Here is an 18329-nt window from a genome sequence, read left to right as displayed (position 1 = left end):
GAGCCCTTATCCCGACTATTCAAATAGCATACATTGCAGAGCTTGTGTACAGAGATCTACTAGCAGCAGCCTGCTGAAAAGTGAAAAGGGCATTGGTGTCAGAACACCATTACTATCTTTAGATACACACTGGCCTGTTAGTATCTACTTCTCCAGTACAGGATAGGAGGACTTTTCTTTTCTAGCAGAGAGATACATAATAGACTTCACTTCCACATCTGACCTCCATGTCCCACTGAACACATTAGTAATTCATCTGTTAAAAAAAAGACAGTCTCACAAATCCAGGCGGATCCCAGAGCTGCTGATCATTGGTTGGACTGTGTTGTCTGTCAGTGCACCTCCCTCCCACCACCCCCCTCTTTCCATGCTGCCTGTCAAGACACCCGACACCCGACCAAGCTGCACACTGATCTCTGCATTTCTGCTGCCAGATCCAGACAGAGAGGATTCCTACAGGGAGAGAGCCCAGAGCCTGCAGGAGACCCCCAAACTGTGAGTACCCCCATGCTTCTATAGCAGCTCCCAGTAGGGGCTGCAGCTTTGCTGGTCTGGAAAGGGTGAAACTTATTTGGAAGGTGTGTCTGCAGAGCAGGAGTTCCTTCTCACATATGGAATGATCTGTGCTCATAGGTCTATTTACTGTCACCATATAGGCACTGCACAGTGTCACCATATAGGCACTGCACAGTGTCACCATACTGATCTGTGCTTTTATATGCACTGCACAGTGTCACCATATATATACACTGCACACTGTCACCATATAGGTACTGCACACTGTCACCATATAGGAACTGCACACTTTCACCATACTGATCTGTGCTTTATATGTATTGCATACTGTCACCATACTGATATTTGCTTTAATATGCACTGCAGTGGCACCATGGTGATCTGTTCACCTATATGCACCACACACTGTTAAATATACTGCACTGCACACTGTCATTATACATTGGTTTGTAAATTAAGATAATTGTAATATATGAATAGTATTATTGTATAGAGGACAGCTGTTCTAATTGTGGGGAGCAGATCTTTGTAGTAATAGTAGTAGTATTTTTTCCTCACTTTTATTGCACCTCCTTCTTAATATGTACTGTTGTATGAAGCAGCTACAGATCTGTGTTGTTGCCCTTTAAGATAGCCATACACTATACAGTCTGATTGTACACTCTCCTGTAGATTTACCAAAACTATGTAGCATGAAGACGAGCCTGAACAGTCCATTTAATCTGTATCAAATCAGGCAGGCCCTTGCACTACAAAGTGGATGGTAGATCTAAAAGAAGATTGTACAATCAGATTGTATAGTGTTTTGTGACCCTTAAAGTGAAGCTATAGTAAAAATTACTTACCTCTGTTCCAACGGTCCCTTGCTGGCGTTAGCATCTTCTCCCCAGCTTCTTCCGGGTACTGGTCTTCGGCTGTTTGGATTGGCCGTTGGCAGATTAAATCAATTCTGCACATGTATGGGAGTCATTCATTCTGACACACTGGCACCGTGCCGGAAATGTAAACCAAGCTGCGCATGCAAACAGGTTTATTTTATTGTAGAAGAGACATTGCATACATGTACTGTGCCTTCTGCAATAAACAGCCTGCATGTTTGCAACTTTTTCTTATTGTAACCTTAGTTCAGCTTTAAGGCCCTTCAAAATGTTACACTTGTTGCAGATGTTTTTATTTTGTAAATAATCCCTTTTTAAAGTCTAAATATACTAAAATGTATCTAAATTGTTTGTATTTTTTAATTGCTGTTATGGTAAATATTGGAGTAAAATCAGATCCTTTTCTCAGTTTTAAAGTGGTTGTAAACCCTTACAAACCACTTTGACCTACAGGTAAACCTAGATTAAGGCTTACCTGTAGGTCCAAGAAATATCTCCTAAACCTATACGGCTTAGGAGATATTTACCTGAAGACAGCCACCGCTGTCTACGGCGCATGCGCCATAGACAGCGACGCGCAGGCGCACTGGGTAAGCCACAGATCGCGACGATATGCCGCGAGTGTCGGCTCCTGTGCGCATGCGCGGGAGTGACGTCATCGCTGCTCCGGCGAATCACAGCGCCGGAGCAGCAAGACCCACGGAGACCCACCAAGTAGATGGACGCTCGGAACTACAGGGGACAGCGGTGACTTCACTGGCTCCTGTGTCAGGTAAGTGACACATAATGGACTACTATGCGATGATTAGTAGTCCATTATGCTTTACCTTTGCAAGGAATCAAAGAGGAAGTAAACCCATCAGGGTTTACTTCCTCTTTAAACTTCCCTTTAGACATTAGAGGGAAATGGGGTGTGCATTTATAATTGGACTGGGCTCTCCTAATGTTTGAAGGCACTTCATAGGGTATGTCATCCTAGCAGGTATACAGAACAATAGGAGAAGGGGAATTGCAATAGGTTTCTAAGCTGCCCAGGTAAAGTGTATATAAAACTAAACTTTAAAAAAATAAATAATTTTTTTTAAAGCAGTTGGGAAATAGAATCTCCGTCAGGTTTTTACTGCTAATACCTTGTGTCAGTGAATCTCAACGCCACTTAAATGGCGCCACATTCCCAAATGGAATAGCAGAGAAAATTGTACCATGGATGGGACTTAGACAGAATTATGTTAAAATGCTAAAAAAGTTTATTGTACAATGGTATAAAAACTAGACGCAATGGAGGTTATTTACAAAAGGCAAATCCACTTTGCACTGCAAGTGCACTTGAAAATGCACTTGGAAGTGCAGTCACTCTAAATCTAAGGGGTAGATCTGAAATGAGGGGAATCTCTGCTAATTTTTATCATCCAATCATGTGCAAGCTTAAATGCTGTTTTTTTTTTTTCCTTGCATGTCCCCCTCGGATCTGCAGCAACGTCCATGTGTACTTGCAGTACAAAGTCGAGTTTCCTTTAGTAAATAAGCCCCTATGTTAAAACTCATACAAACTTTTTATATCCATGTGCATGGAAATTGATGCAACAAATTATTATAGGAAACAATACTTTGTTACAGGAATTTCCATGCTCATGGATATAAAACTTTTGTATGCATTTTAGCATAGGGGGTTATTTACGAAAGGCAAATCCATTTTGCACTACAAGTGCAAACTACAAGTGCAAAGTGCACTTGGAATTGTACTGAAAATGCACTTGTAAGTGCAGTTACTGTAAATCTAATATAATTTTATCATCCAATCATGTGCAAGCTAAAATGCAGTTTTTTTTATTTTCCTTCGCCCCCCTCGGATCTACAGCAACTTTACTTCGTAGTGCACTTTCAGTACAATTTCAATTACACTTTGCACTTGTAGTTTGCACTTGTAGTGCAAAGTGGATTTGCCTTTAGTAAATAACCCCCATAGTGTCTAGCTTTTACACCATTGTACAATAAACTTATTTTACATTTTAACATAATTCTGTCTCGTGGTGCCTATAAAGTCCCATCCATAGTACAATTTTCTAGGTTTTCACTGCTGTCTGTAACCCTATTAGCCCTGGTTCACACCTGAGCATTTTGAAGCACTTTCCTAGAAGTGCTTCAATGCTCGACATGAGCGTTACTTTCTCTATTTGTCCTGGTGACCATTATCACTGACACTGAAAGAACAAATACCACATTTTCCACTAAAAACACACGAACAGCAATAAAGGGAGAATCTTCTAATAAGAACACTTGTTCCATTTATAAGGGCATTTGCTCTGATTCATGGTTGGGTCTAGGACAATAAGTGAAAGGAAACGTCCCAGATAGAACACAGATGGCTAAAAAAAGAAGAAAAAAAAGAAACGCCATTTTATACTCTATCCAAAATTAGAAGAAAGTTTTGGCTTTAGCTATACTTAAAGTGGAGGGCCACCCTGCAAAACAAAAGCACATAAAAATTTTGCAAAAAATCAGAAAAAAAAATAAATTAAAACATTTTTTTTTAAACTTACCAGAAATGCCTGTTGATAGACATATCGTCCTAATCTGCCTCTTCCTACTCCCCGGTGATGTTCGGTCTTCTCTCCTCCGTGCGGCTTCTTCTGGGGAATGGGGCGCTGTGTGTTCTGGGAACTGTGTGTCCCAGAACACAGCGCGCCCCATTCACAAAGCACTGCGCGACTCGCGCATGTGCAGTAGGAAACGGGCAGTGAAGCCACAAGGCTCCACTGCCTGTTTCCCTTAGTTGGAATGGTGGCGACGGGACCCGAGAGCCAAGGGACAGGTCAGCCTCGGGCTGCCGACATCGCGGGTGCCCTGGACAGGTAAGTCTGCTTATTAAAAGTCAGCAGCTGCTGACTTTAAAAAAAAAAATGTTAAGCTGGCCCTCCTCTTTAAAGCGTTACTAAACCTCCAACAGTAAAATCAGTCTGTATATGCAGTAAAGCATGCTTGCTAGAGTCACTGTGGAACCTAAAGGGGTTGATTATGCGTGTAAAATGTCTGTTTGATCCTGTCTTCTCTGATCCTCCCCTTATTCCACAGTCCCCAATCCATCTCTTGAGAGAACAGAGCCTTGAGGGCACTCTGCACATGTTTAGTTTGGTGTGTATTGCTATAAAGTTTTATTTTTCTCGGGAGGGTGCATGTGATCAGCACTGTTCAGACAGAGGATCAGGGGTCCTGCAGCCTCATAGGAGAGTCAGAGCAGAATGAAAATGTCTCCTATAAGCTTTAACCAGTGCTTGCCCAGGCACTGATAGAAGTCACAAGACTGCTATACACTGCTGATGAGAAAAGATATTTAGCCGTTTATATTTACTAAAACTAGAAAATGCATTTCCTGGAGAAAATGTGTGGAAATGCTGAATAGTATCAAAACTGCCCCATCAAAACTAAACCCCATCATATTGCCCCCATCAAAACTGCCCATCATATTCCTTTATTATAAATCGGTACATGGTGTGTCTGTGCTCTCCCCCACTGCACATCACTGTGTATAAGAAGCTTTGGTAACAATGGAAACAAAACAACAAAAAGAAAAAGACAACAAAAGCCTGGATGCCCTAAATTTTATGACATTTTCTGAAATGATCACTAAACTTAAACAGCTTTTTCACAAAAACTGTAAAAGATATCAAACTGAAAAGATATAGCCAGATAGCTGAATATTTCGTGAACATTTTAAAGTTTGTTTGGCGTCTGTAGGTGAAAGTATGAAGGAGCTGAAACTTTTGGCAGCGGAAGAAGATTTTAAGGATTTTAAGCATGCTCTCATTGACTTCAATGGTAAAAAAAAGTGTTAAAAAGCTAAATATATTTTACAAAGTATAAATAGTAGAAAAAAAGTTGAAGAAGAGCACACCTCAACTGAAAGAACTGAACATTTTAAAAGTTGAATGACTTTAATAGCTGAAAGTATGCAGAAGTTACGCAGAGCCCAAAAACTTACAGAATAATAAAAAGATGATGAATAACTAGAAAATGCATTTCCTGGAGAAAATACATGGGAATGCCGAATAGCATAAAAACTGCCCCATCATATTCCTCTATTATAAATCAGTACATGGTGTGTCTGTGCTCTCCCCCACTGCCCATCACTGTGTATAAGAAGCTTTGGTAACCATGGAAACAAAACAGACAACAAAAGCCTGGATGCCCTAAATTTAATGACATTTTCTGAAATGATCACTAAACTTAAACAGCTTTTTCACAAAAACTGTAAAAGATATCAAACTGAAAAGATATAACCAATAATATTTTGTGAACCTTTTAAAGTTTGTTTGGCGTCTGTAGGTGAAAATATGAAGGAGCTGAAACTTTTGGCAGCAGAAGAAGATTTTACGGATTTTAAGCATGCTCTCATTGACTTCAATGTTAATAAAAGTGTAAAAAATTGTAATATTTTAAAAAGTATAAATAGTAGAAAAAAGTTGAAGAAGTCCCATCATCAGCTGAAAGAGCTGAACATTTTAAAAGCTGAATGGCTTTAATAGCTGAAAGTATGCAGAAGTTACGCAGAGCCAAAAAACGTACGGAATAAAATTAAAATTACAATTAAAAAGATGATTAATAAATAAAAAAAGAACAACAATAGTGGGACTGCTGAAGCAGTCCCACTAATAAATGCATTTTCCATGTTCTGTGTACTGTGGGAGCCCAGATATATTAAATGCAGGGTCCTGAGTTTAATAACACTTTAATAATTCCCACGACAGCCAGGCAGCATCTATGAAGTTGCAGGTTTTTCCTCTTCTTGGTGATGGATCCTGTAATTAACCTCCCTAGTGGTGATCCCGAGTCTGGCTCGGGTTGGGATTTTATTTCCACGAGCGGTAACCCCGAGCCAGACTCGGGATCGCATCGCTGAATACAGGGAGGACACAGGGAGAGTTACTTACCTTGTCCCCTGGATCCGGCGATGTCCTCCACGGTGTGTGATCGAGATGTCCTCCGCTCGATTCACACAGTGCCCGAATGCCGCCGAGCTCTGTTCCCTGCGATGGTACGGCGCAAGGGAGCGGAGATCGACTCCAAATTCAAAAAAGTAAAAACACACAAAACACACACAGTACTGCAATCTTACAGATTACAGTACTGTATAAAACAATTACACATCCCCTTTGTCCCTAGTGGTCTGTGCAGTGCCCTGCATGTAGTTTTATATTATAAATACTGTTTTTTCTGCCTGGAATTTGGAGATTGTCCATAGCAACCAGAAAGTCTCCCTTTTTCAGTGTTTTAGGATTTGATTACATTATTGAATAATTTTTATTATTATTTATTATATTATAAACGTTATCATACCCGGGATGTCTGCTAGACTCTGGTTTGAACAGATTTAATAGAGTTATTCCTAAGAATTACAGGACTACAATATAAAACGCCAAATTTCCATGCAAAATAATTGTACCGCTTTCAGCACCTAAAACCAGAACTAATCATACCGCCAGGGAGGTTAATAAATTAAAACTGGGGACTCCAAATTTTCTATGCAAAGGACCAGTTTACTGTCCTCGAGGCTTTGGGGGTGGGGGGGGGGGCTTACTGTGGCCAGTGGGAGTAGAAAATATCCTGGCATCAGTGGGCATAAAAAGTGCCTTGTCATTGCTTTTAATGGGGAAAATAGGACCCATTTTTGGTATCAATGGGAATAATAGTGCTCTTGATGGTGTCAGTGCAAGATATGGTGTCCTGTCATTGGTGCTAGTTGGTGGAATAGTGCCCCACTAAAGGCAAGCAAAGGGCCACATCTAGCCCCCGGGCCACAGTTTGAAGACCACTGGAATAGGATAATAATGTGAATTTTATAATAGAAGTAGTGATCCATGATAATTACCAAATTCTCTTTACTATTTATTTTTCCTCTTTCATCTCTTTTAAATGCCACCTAGTTAGAAATCAGATGGAATGTCAGCAGGCAATATACTGATTTTTGGAAGAGATCTGAACAAATCCCTTACTGCAGGAAATTGACATGCGTTTAAGTAGCTTCTGAAACTCCTCAGAATCTCTTTCCCAAAGTTATGGCCAACCATCTCTCACCTGTTAGTGTCTGGCAGCTGAATGTTGGGTATAATGGGTGTGCTTAGTAATTATTAGGCATATTATGTGTATGGAAATAGATTTAGCAGACATGGGGGGTTATTTACGAAAGGCAAAACAACTTTGCACTACAAGTGTAAACTACAAGTGCAACGTGCACTTGAAATTGCACTGAAAGTGCACTTGGAAGTGCAGTCCCTGTAAATCTGAGGGGCAGATCTGAAATGAGGGGAAGCTCCGCTGATTTTATTATCCAATCATGTGCAAGCTAAAATGCTGTCTTTTATTTTCCTTCTAAGTTTCAAATTTCCAAATTTCAAGTGCACTTTACACTTGTAGTTTGCATTTGTAGTGCAAAGTAGATTTGCCTTTTGTAAATAACCCCCAGTGTCTACCAAGGAGCCCTAAAGTTTCACTAAAGATTGTTAAGGTTCCTTGATCTGCTAGAAATGGTGAATCTCTCACCTGACAGTGCTGGAATAGTTGCAGTGCCAATATCACATTTGTGCCAGCAGCATGGGACCAATATAGCCTGTCCTCCCTCTCTTGGGTAAGTCATCACTGACACCAATGATCTTTATAGCAGTCTGAAAGGTGACATTCTTCCCACTGGTCACCAAAGTAAGGTTGCCCTTCCTCATGAATCACCTCCTTCATTTACCAGCAATGTAAGAGGGTACTTCTCCACTGACTACCATTGTATAGAGACAATACAGTATGTAACTCTCTATAAGGAGAGTGGAGGGACAGGGGGCAGAGGAGAAAAGATTAAAACCTGCTTGTCAGAAATTGGAAAATAATAACTGAATGGGTTTTCCCCCACATCTTGTCATTGTGACACTCTGTTATATAGGGTGTAATTTGAACAGAAAGTGAGAAAGTATGCCCGTTGAGGGACACAAGCAGTAAAAAAAACCTGGCAGAGATTCTAACTCCTCCCCTTATACTAAAAAAAAAAAACATCTTTAAACACTCTGCATTTTTGGAGAGATTTACCCTCATGTCCTATCTTGCATTTTTTCCTGTGAGCTGAAAAAGAGCATACAGTATTGCAGTTTTGGATGGGATTGCATTGTGTGCAATGGGTAATTTGTATCTAGGAGACAAGATGATGACACAGATGAGCCCCCCCCCACCCCAAAATTATCTAAAATGCAAAAAATTGAGTACCCTATATACTTGAGTATAAACCGACTTTTTCAGCACATTTTTATGCTGAAAAAGCCCCCCTCGGCTTATACTCGAGTGAGGGTCTACTGCTTTTTCATGCATCCTTAACTGTACCGTCCACTGTAGCAAAGCCCCATCTCCTCCTCGTCTGTGATTGATGGAACACTGACACAATGCTGGGAAACTGAATCAGTGGTCCACCTATCATGGACGAGGAGGAGGCTGCAGATGGGCACAGTGAGGCTACAGATGGGCGCAGTGAGGCTGCAGATAGTCACAGTGACGCTGCAGATGGGCACTGATGATACAGGTGGGCACAGTGAGGCTTCAGATGGGCACAGTGAGGCTGCAGATGGGCACAGTGAGGCTGCAGATGGGCACAGTAAGGCTGCAAATGGGCACAGTGAGGCTGCAGATGGGCATTGTTTACCAGTAGCTGCTACAATTCCCACCCTAGGCGTATACTCGGGTTAATACGCTTTCCCAGTTTTTTCTGGTAAAATTAGCTGCCTCTGCTTATATTCGGGTGGGCTTATATTCGCATATATACGGTATATAGCTTTTCATCTTCTAGTGTATTTATTGCTCAATGTCATTTTTTGCCGAGAGCTCTCTTCTAAGCACATCTGTATGTCTTTTCAAATGACAGAGCAACCGGTTACATCCGGTAGTGATGGAATTTTTATTTTTACATGGAGCGTAAATATAAACCGCAGTTATTCTCTGCTCTGGCGCTTTTAATATATGTGTTGCTTAATAGGTGACACTTGATAAGCTAAAGAGGAGATTCTGTGATTGCCTTCTCATCACGGCTATGTGACAGTCACTTGCTGCTTGTTAGGGATGCCCTGGCCTAATATCCAGTCCTGAGCATCACTTCAAAATAAGTACTTTGTTGTGTAATTATGTCCTACGGATAATCTGGGTTTTGTACATATCACATGTTGATATGAAAACATCCCCAAGTCCAATGTTCATTAAAGTGGTTGTAAAGCTTTTTTCCAAGGTTTTTCCAGCTTAATGCATTAAGGTGAAAAACTTTCTGTGCTGCACCTCCCCCCAGACCCCCCTTTTTTCTCTCCTCCCCGCTGCTGTCAATCAAATCCACTGACACGGGGGGCAGGGCAAAGTCCTGCTGTCTGCGTCAATTAATGCAGCAGCGGGACTTTGGGAGCGAGCCCACACAGGTGCCCCCAGGGAAAGAGGCTTTCCGCGGGGGCACCCAATAAAGAGGAGGAGCCTGGAGTGCCGGCGAGGGACCCCAATCGTTTTGCACAAAGCAGGTAAGTATAACATGTTTGTTATTTGTATTTCTTATTTTAAAACAAGGGCTTACAAACACTTTAAGGCTTGGTTCACATAAATGTGAATTGGATGCGTTTTGAACAGCACCTGATTCGCCAAGCATGTGAATTAAATGGCTTTCAATGGAGCCAGTTCACACATGTCCAGGGCGGCCGCGGGCCATTTTAAAAGAGTCCTGTGTGTTTTTCAGTCCAGTTCAGGTGCGATTTCAAGTAAAAATTCACTCCTGAATTGCACCTGTACCGGTGAACAAAACCGCATCACAGAACTCCTTTTAAAAACCATGCTGAAACTGCAGCCAGACATATGTGAAACAAGAATTAAAGGGGTTGTAAACCTATGTGTTTTTGCACCTTAATGCATCCTATGCGTTAAAGTGAAAAAACATCTGGCAGTGACCCCTCGTTTGATTTTTGGCTCTAGATTGGATAACTTGATAGCAGCGCAGCCATTGGCTCCTGCTGCTGTCAATCAAATCCAATGACGCAGACGCTGGAGGGCGGGGCCGAGTCCTGCATTCGGCCTCTATGGATGCAGAATGCTGGTCTCAGGAGCATTCCCGCAAGGTAATCCTCCAGGAGAGTGCTTCTCCCAGGGGGTTATCTGATGCAGGGAGGAGCCGTGAGAGCCACTGAGGGACCCCAGAAGAGCAGGTTTGGGACCACTAAACGAGCTGCATAGTGGAGGTATGTATGATATGTTTGACATTTAAAAAAAAAAAAAAAACCCTTACAATCACTTTAAAGATGCATTTTGTGTTTACCTTCCATGAAATTCTACCTTTTTATCTTTTCAACATGTCAACTTCATGGACATCATGTTTACTTCCTGCCTAATATATCCTACCAACTTTCAGATGCCATGTAAAAAGATAATCAATGTTTTTACTTTAAGTGCTTGTAAACCTTAGTATATATATATATATATATATATATATATATATATATATATATATATATATATATATATAACAACCATGTTATATTTACCTGCTCTATGCAAGAGTTTTGAACAGAGCAACCCTGATCCTCCTCTTCTGGGGTGCCTCGCTGGAACTCCTTGCTCCTCCCCTTCATTGGGTGCCCCCAGGGAAAGCCGATTTTCATTGGGGGACCTGTGCGGGTGCACTCTCGTGTCGCACTACTGCATCCATTGACACAGACAGCGGGACTGGGCCCCGCTCCACGCTCCCATGTCACAGGATTTGATTGACAGCAGCGGGAGCCAATGGCTCTTGTGTCTTCTTTGCCACTTAGTGGGTACTGTGGGGTTTATCCGTGTGTCTGCCCACAGCTCTATCCACATATACTCTGGACCTGGCAATCAAAAGAGTGTGTGCTCACTGTAGTTCCTTGATAGAAGGAAGAATAACAGTTTGCACTGTTGCAGTCTGACTTTTATCCAGAGATATTTTATTTTATACAGATCTTTCTCTTTTGTTTTTTTCATGAACCTATATTTTACATTTTAGAGAATGACCTAACTTAACCTAGTAACTTTCCTCCCTGAGGCATCCAAAACAACGCCCTTCTCATTCCATTTACCAAGTTGCAAGTCGCTTATATCATAGTATTGTTAGCTGCTAGAGGCTGCCGACAGCATTTTAACAAGTGAAAAGTTACTATTATACTGTATCTCAATATCCTTAAAAAAAAAAAAACTTCACTGCATATGATAGGTTGATCAGAGATTGCTGGCACTTTTCATAGCCTTGCAGTGTAAAATATGATAACTGGAGCAAATCTAACAGGGGTAAAAGCTGTCTACAGCAGCCAAATAACATTTGTTTTCTAGATGGCTACATTTATCTCTAACGTGTCCACTAAATATTTAAAGCATATCTAAACCTAAAAACAAAAAGTTAAAGTCTCATTAAAGGCAAAGCATTTTTTTGGATAGAGTAAGGGAGGGTTATAACCCCTGTCAGCCTTTTTACCATCTGTTATTTGTGCCATTACTGAGATTTCCCTTCACTTCCTGTCCTATAGCCAAACAGGAAATGTGAGGAAATCCCAGGCTGTCACTAAAATTAGCGTCCCCATTGGAAGATTACGACTCTTCCTGTTCTGATGTCAACCCAAAATTTGGGATTTTTTTTTACTTTTGCGTTCGATGATAATGGTAAGCAGGACAAATAAAGAGGGTGAATCTCCCTAACTGGGGAACAGACAGCAATAAAATCTGACAAATTATTTTCCATTTCTATTCTATCTAAAACTAAAAAATGTTTTGCATGTAGTGACACTTTAATATATTTTGCAGTGTACCAATCCTTAAATGTGGTCGCTGCATTCGTTTTCACTTTTTAAAGATTTTTTCCTATATGTTCGTCTGGTGATCCAGCCAGTAACATATTTCCTGCCTTAGGGTGTCTCCATTTTAGCTGGAGGAGCAACAGTGACCCCTCTGAATAGGTCACTCTAGGGGGAGGCTAGTGTTAAATGCACAGATTTAGATAGACTTAATTAACAAATTAAAGTGGTTGTAAAGCCTAAAATTGTTTTACCTTAATGCATTAAGATAAAAAATGTTTAGGTGTCAGCATCCCCCTCTCACCCCCCCCCCTTTTACTTACATGAGCCCTCAATCAATCCAGCATTGTGCACATCTGCAGCTCTTCTCTCCCCTCACTTCTGGGTCTCGCTGGCTTTGCTGGGGCGCTGGAAGCCATTGACTCCCACTGCTGTCAATCAAAGCCAGTGACAAGAAAGCGGGGGGCAGGACTGAGTCCCGATGTCTGTGTCAATGGATGCAGCAGTGGGGCTTGGGTGCAAACACGCATGAGTTCCCCCATGGGAAGCGGTTTCCCATGGGTCACTGGACAGAGGGGAGGGGCCAGGAACACTGGTGGGGGACCCGAATAGAGAAGGTATGCGCCCGCTCTTTGCAATTCCATTGCAGAGAGCAAGTAGGTATAGACATGTTTGTTATTTTTTATTTATTAAAAATTTACCTTTACAATCACTTTAAAGCCGAACTTCAGCTGACACTTTTTAGGGAGTTACATAATTTTTTTTCTTTTGGCATAAAGGTTTTACATAAATGAATAAAATCTGATCATTGTAAGCATCCTTGTGAGTGGTAAATGACTTATGTCAACCCTCTACCTGCCACTTTTACTGGTCTGCTGAAAGAAGAAGAAAATTGTAAAAAATAACAGACTTTCACAATGATGCAGTGTGGTTTTCCTGTGCCGCGGGTGCAGCTTAGTATACCCACGAGTTTTGTGCATGTTACCTGCGCTTTGTCATAGACTCCTATAGCATTGGATTGGTTTTGATGCACTAAAAGTCTAGCTTGCAGGATTTTTGGTGCACTTTCTGAAAATGCACCAAAACTGTCTAAACTGATAGAAGTTTATGGCAACCCGTGGGTATACTGTACTGTGCTCGCGATGTGGAAAAACACCATCAGTGTGAAAGTGCTCTTACTGGCCCGAATCACCAAGTGAAAATAAAGGCAAAAATTCTAAAAAATAGAAAACAAATGCAGTCTCCACATCTAAGAATTGGTAAGATGCAATATATAAGGGCTTGATCACATTCACACCAGCACTGAAATGCAGTAGTTAATGTGCTGTGCAGTGGGGCTGAGATCCTTTTTTTTTAAAAATAACTTTATTAAGATGTCACAGAGACATCTCATAATGTTCAATTGCTGCCAATGGATTGTCTCGCACTGCTCTGCACTGAGAAAAAGTGCTGCATGTGCAGTTTACGGTTTAGGTACACTTTAGGCTTTAAACAACACTTACTCCTTTCACGTTTCTTCCTCACAGAAGTATGAGGATGGCCTGCAAAGAAGGTTTTTGTTGGTACCCTTCAAAAATCCACCCAATTAATTTCCCTTGTCTACTATGCTTTTGTGTGATTCTTGCTTTCTGGGTATTTACTTGTTCTGCACAGTTCTTTAATGGATCCAACGTTTGGCTAATTTATAGATTAAGAAGCAAAGATAAACAAGTTTGAAATCGGGCAAACTGCATTCTCCGATCCTCCTGAATGTATGCAGATTTGTCCAGTTTGCTGAGCATTGCACAGTTTATGAAATTATGTAAGAGTCTTTTACTCTCTAGCTTACTTTTTTTTTTTTTTTTGCATAGCTGATAAATTTAGATCCTTGTGGGACTTGAAATGGGTGTGTGCCATGACAAGTATTAATGACAGGCGGCAATAAGATAACACTCATGGGGCTGTGGTGTCATAATAGCTCTGAGGTCCAGATAACAATTCTCCCTTGAAATTACATTTTCACAGTGGTTTTCACTTTTACAGGTAATTAAAGTGGAAGTAAACCCCCCTATCGTTTTCATCCAAGGAAGCTGCCATCTTTGCATCTGTTTAATCTACAACTGCCATGATGCTGCACATGTGATCAGTTATGACACTAGCCATTGGATGGTTTGACAGTTTGTTTGAGAGCACGACCAATGGGAATGTTACATTTCCAGCACGAGCCAGAAATGAAACTGTTTTATAGATGGGTTAACTTCGGCTTTAGGCTGGGTTCACACTGCTGCGGGGGGAGATCCGGATGTGATTCGCACAGCAAATCACATCCGATCTCCGTAGCACTGCGAGTTCAGCCATACAGATAGTATGGCTGAACTCGCAGCTGTCCCGCAGCAAACTCGCACAGGACCCTTTTTTGGGTCCGCAACGGAATCGGATCGCATGGGGGTTCACACCATGCGATCCGATTCCTGTGCGAGTCGGCAGATCGCACTGCGATATGCCGACGGATCTGGGGGTGTCATTAACATAACATTGACACCCCCAGCCGTCCGCATAGGGCAGTGTGAACTGCCGGCGGGAGGTATGCGATGCGGGAAAACGCCGCGGATTCGCGGCGTTCCCGCATCGCAATAGTGTGAACCTAGCCTTAAGCACATTTTCAACAAGTCCTGAAGGGATGCTTGTTTTAATTGCTATTTTCCTCTTTCCCTTGTATAAGAAAACAAATCCAGGTTAAAGCTGAGTTTTTGTATATCATCAAATATATTGGGATGTTGGCACATTACATTTGTATCGGACTGCAAACTTATATTTGTATTTTGTATGTCAATTTTGGTTGTGGAGGAGGTGAAAGTTAGAACTTTTCATGTTGGAGTCTGATGGGATCTCAACCATCTTCAGAGTGACCCCCCCAGCCTGCACTCCAGTTGATATAACGCAGGGTTCTCAAACTTATGGCCCTTAAAGCTGTTGCAAAACTACAACTCCCATGAGGCATTGCAAGGCGGACAGCTACAAGCATGACTCCCTCAGGCAGAGGCATGATGGGACTTGTAGTTCTGCAACAGACCCCTGATATAACGTCTTGGTGGGTAGTCCTGTCTCCCAAAATGCCTTTCTAACCAGTATAGATTTTTTTCAAACAACTAGACAGTTTGCACTAGGGGCTCCTAACCACACAACAAAATGTTGTTTATCTGTTGACCGACTGCACTATCGTGATCAGAGAGTCAGGAGACTAGTGTCCAGAACGGGTTCTATTCCTCTACCATAAACTAAGCTCCAACTTGGAAAATATTTTCCATCGACTTCCATTCATTTGTAAACCTCTTCTCACATTGGTCGCTATCACACCAGATCTCCACCACTTCCAGTTAATATAAGTAACTTAAAAGAAAATGAAACATTACTTAGTTGCAGAACTTAAAGCTGAACTCCAGTAAAACAGGTGAATACCCAGATGAAATACTACACAAATGGGAGCTGTTTTAACTGCCAATTCATTTGTATTTTTCCCATCTAGTTCTGAGATTTACACAGCTCTGCCACACAACAAAGCCATGTCTGGTGGGATAGAAGACCTAATTATGCTTACCTGTAACTAGGCAGTGAGAGGAGAAGCAGCTCTAATGAGTTCATCCCTCTGTCACTCTGCACTCTTCTCCTATCAGCAGTGAGAGGAAAAGCAGATCTAATGAGTTCATCCCTCTGTCACTCTGCACTCTTCTCCTATCAGCACATCTATTGTTAGCACATAAGCCTTGCGGAACAACTGACTAGCTCCTTGTGCTGCTGCTTTCTTTCCCAGTCTCTACAGTGACTACAAAAATCTGATACTTATGCCGCGTACACACAGTCGGATTTTCCGGCAGAAAAAGCCAGACAGAATAATTTCATCGGATATTCCGATCATGTGTGGGCTTCATCTGTCTTTTTTTTCAAAAATTCTAACGGACCTAGAAATAGAACATGTTTTAAATCTTTCCAATGGAATCAATTCGTTTTTATGCTATTCCGACAGACCAAAAACGACGCAAGGGCAGCTATTGGCTACTGGCTATTGAACTTCCTTTTTCTAGTCCCGTCATACATCATTGCGTTCTAAACGAACAGACTTTGATGTGATCGTGTGTAAGCAAGTCCGCTTCAGCGGAACTCCATCAGAAAGACCGTCAGAATTTATTCTGATGGAAAAAACAGTCGTGTGTACGCGGCATAAGTGCAGTGTAGGTATTTACGTGATTTGCATTTAAAACATACATTTAATGGTTTATTAATGAATACTGAGCTGCATTAATGAGTGTCTTTTATATCTGCTTGGACTGCAGCTTTAATTAACATTGAACACAAAAACCTATAGGTATTGATTCAATGGCTACCGTATTCTGAGCCAACAAGATCATTTTAAATACAGTGCTGTGAAAAAGTATTTGCCCCCTTCCTGATTTTTTTTGTTGTTGCATATTTCTCACACTTAAATGATTCAGATCATCAAAAAAATTTTAATATTACACAATGATAACCAGAGTAAATCCAAGATGCAGTTTTTTAATTATTATTTCATTTATTAAGGGAAAAACCTGCCTAGCCCTATGTGAAAAAGTAATTGCCGCCTCCCATGCTGAATCATGAATGAACTGTGATTAACCACAATTTTTTGGAAAGCTGAGTTAAATTTCACTCGCCACACCCAGGCCTGATTACTGCCAGACCTGTTGAATAAAAAAAAAACTTAAATAGAAACTGTCTGACAAAGTGATGCACGCTAATGCCTCATGTACACTGCTGCTGCTAAACGGATGTTTAGGAGCAGTTGTGCATTTTTTTCAACTGCTCCTGAACTCTCTTCTATGTTTCTTATCAGTACATGTACACAGGGTCGTTTACAGTAGTTTCTAGACAGTTGAAAGGCAGTTAGAAGCTTTTTTTGAGACATGGCGGTGGTAGCGTGATGGTCTGGGGCTGTTTTTGCCATCAGTTTGTAACCTCAAGCTCAAGTGCACTTGGGTTATGCAGCAGGACAATGATCAGAAACACAACAGCAATTCTACCTCCAAATGGTTCAAACAAAGCAAAATGTAGGTTTTGGAGTGGCATAGTTAAAGCCTGGACGTAATCCAATTGAGATGCTGTATCATGACCTTACACAGGCCGTTCATGCTGGAAAACCCTCCAATGTGGCTGAATTAAAACAATTCTTCAAAGAAGAGTAAGACAAAATTGCTCCACAGCAATGTGAAAGACTCATTGCCAGTTATCGCAAATGCTTGATTGCAGTTGTTGCCACCAAGGGTGGCACAAGAGTGGCACAACCAGTTATTAGGTTTAGGGGGCAATTACTTTTTCTCATGAAGCCAGGTAGGTTTGGACAGCTTTTTTGCCTTAATAAATGAAACCGTTTAAAAACTGCATTTTATATTTACTCAGGTTATCTTTGTGTTATAATAAAAATTTGTTTGATGATCTGAGTCATTTAAGTGTGACAAATGTGCAAAAAAATGTTAAAAATCAGAAAGGGGGCAAATACTTTTTCACAGCATTGTATTTGTACATTCATAAACAGTATTCAACAGGGAATGGATTTCATTTTATCCTGTCAGCTTCTTAATTAAGCTGCCTGCCCATTGGACAGATATTATTATTTTGATTTATGGTTCAGTGAGATGATTGGAAGCAGACAGCTGACACTGGGCTTTGAAAAGTAATGGCATGGTAATAATAATGAAGACATCGTCATAGTAAATTATACTTTACTCTACATAAAGACTGGGGCATATAGCTGCTGAATATTTTTTAATCCCTGGTGAAAATACAAGCCACCTGTTTATAAATACAGCAACTCTTTATTTGCTACAGAACTGCTGAAGCATTGAATTGATGGGAGAAGGAGAATTCACATGTAGAATAAGGGAGGTGAATAATATTTAAAAATAAGTCAAACAGAAAGATAACCTATAAAAAAAGGAGAAAAAATGTTTTTAAAAAAAATGACAGTTGATGACAAATTGGGGCCATAAATAGATCATGCACAGCATTTGGAATCAACCAGCATGAGACTGCCCAGTGCAAGGTTCCATGATAGAATGGTAAATCCTGGTGCTCAGGGTGTACAGCACGTTACATCCATGTAAGAGGAGGAGAGGAGAACAGGTTG

General features: G+C 41.0%; 1 protein-coding gene across 4 annotated transcripts in view; it reads left to right on the top strand.

Annotated features, from left to right (window-relative positions):
* Nucleotides 1-339: 339 nt before the first annotated feature.
* The window catches only part of SLC7A2 (solute carrier family 7 member 2), a 156518-nt gene continuing 138528 nt past the window's right edge, over nt 340-18329 (top strand). The window contains exon 1 of one of the 4 annotated variants that reach the window (XM_077477400.1): nt 340-495. The gene's annotated coding sequence lies outside the window, so the exon portion shown is untranslated. The remainder of the gene's footprint in view (nt 496-18329) is intronic. The other 3 variants (XM_077477403.1, XM_077477402.1, XM_077477401.1) reach the window with 3 other exon arrangements.

This window comes from Lithobates pipiens, unplaced genomic scaffold, assembly GCF_037356315.1.
Source record: "Lithobates pipiens isolate NorthernLeopardFrog02 unplaced genomic scaffold, aLitPip1_a1.2 Scaffold_13, whole genome shotgun sequence".
In the NCBI taxonomy this organism is placed as follows: Eukaryota; Metazoa; Chordata; class Amphibia; order Anura; family Ranidae; genus Lithobates; species Lithobates pipiens.
This window is presented reverse-complemented; position numbering and strand designations above follow the sequence as displayed.